This window comes from Haplochromis burtoni, unplaced genomic scaffold (genome assembly GCF_018398535.1).
Source record: "Haplochromis burtoni strain Fernald_Lab_line unplaced genomic scaffold, NCSU_Asbu1 Contig_882, whole genome shotgun sequence".
Classification (NCBI taxonomy): Eukaryota; Metazoa; Chordata; class Actinopteri; order Cichliformes; family Cichlidae; genus Haplochromis; species Haplochromis burtoni.
Window position 1 is genome coordinate 39,126 of NW_024583243.1, and position 1,524 is coordinate 40,649.

Genomic DNA, 1,524 nt, shown 5'->3' on the forward strand with positions numbered 1-1,524 from the left:
TATGACTCTTATGTTTTTTTTGTGTCTTTTAGACCCAAACTACGGGAAAATCTCATTGACAGAGACACCACTGCATCCCAGAAACGTCCAAACTCCAGATCCTGAGGACACGACTCAGAGAAACAGTGAGGAAAAAAAATCCAGATTTATCTCTGCATCATTTCTGTTTTGGTGACGTTTTTGGTCCATTTGTGGTGACCTTTTTTCACCTCAGCAGGTCGGTCCAGGGTCGCTGTGCTGATCTCCATCATCATCACTGTTTCTTTACTTGTAGTCGCTGCACTTGCTGCTTATTTCTCTCGCCAAAAGGTACGTCAGAAACAAACATGTTTTTGCTTCTTGTGCCGTCAGACTGACTCATTATTAAACTTCTTCTTTTAATAGAAGCATTCGGGGGACCAGGGGATCCAAAGTCATAACAATTACTAGTGCTTTGCACAAAGGATTGTTGGTGTTAATGGAGTGGAGAGCGTTGGTTTATCTTTTCTGGATCCTGACAATTTGGTTGGGGATTCAAACAAGCAGCCACAGGGAGACACTTCAGTCCAGCAGCACTGAGATCATCACAAGGTCACTTTTACAAAAGTGTTTAACAACTATCAGATAAAACACAGAGTGAATGCTACACAGTAAATAAATGAAAGACGTTACATGTAAGTTATTATCATCATAAATAGCAAGAAGTCTGAGAGCACGAAGCTCTGCTGAGGAAAGTATTTACTTAAAAAAAAAGTTTTCTATTTTGTATGTGTTCGTTTTGTTTTCTTTGTTTGTTTGTACTTTATGAAGTTTGCAAAGTAGTAAATATGTGATAATAATCTGACAGATGTTTACTTTGATTGCACAAACATTATGTAGGAGTCATGGATGAATAACAGGTATTTATTTGTAAATAACTGACTATACAAAACTTGAGCTGATTATTTAATTTTACACTATAGTATATTTCTGACTAACTGGGCAGCTTACCATCTTTCTCTGGGGTCAACTTAAAAAAGCTTTTATTTGGTATAGAAATTCACAGTTAACCTCGCTGATGTGAAGCATGCTTAAACTTGACCAAGAGTGGAGAGATGGTGTCTTTGATTTTTAAATGTTTGTCTTGACATTTGTTCTACTTATTTTTATTTTTTATGAACTTTAGCGTGTTTCTTTTATTTGTCTTTAATGTTTAAAATCACCTTCTTCCTGCTCTTTGTAAACTTTGTTTTTAAAGTGTGTTATAAATAAATTATTAAGTGCCTCATATTTATTTATTTATTTATCATTTCTGTGTGTTGTTTCCTGTTTGCATTTTATGAAGTTTTCAAACTGTTTGATTAGATGAAAGTTTGTATTTTTGTGAATTATTTTGTGTTTCACAGATATTAAAATGCTCTACAGAGTTTTATTATTCTTAGCTCCGTCTGATGCAGTCATCTCTTACTGCTTTACACACATACACACACTCTTACTCCTTTATGTCTCAATTAATGTCATGTATGATGAAGTTTTCATTAGTCTCATGTTTCTGACAGTTTGATG

At 34.6% G+C, this 1,524-nt stretch overlaps 1 long non-coding RNA gene across 1 annotated transcript; it reads left to right on the forward strand.

Moving 5' to 3' along the window:
• The first annotated feature begins 6 nt into the window (after positions 1-6).
• On the forward strand, positions 7-1,175 carry LOC102292068. The gene is made up of 3 exons (XR_317713.2): positions 7-125; positions 215-309; positions 385-1,175. It is a non-coding gene; the product is annotated as an uncharacterized LOC102292068 (long non-coding RNA).
• Positions 1,176-1,524: the final 349 nt, after the last annotated feature.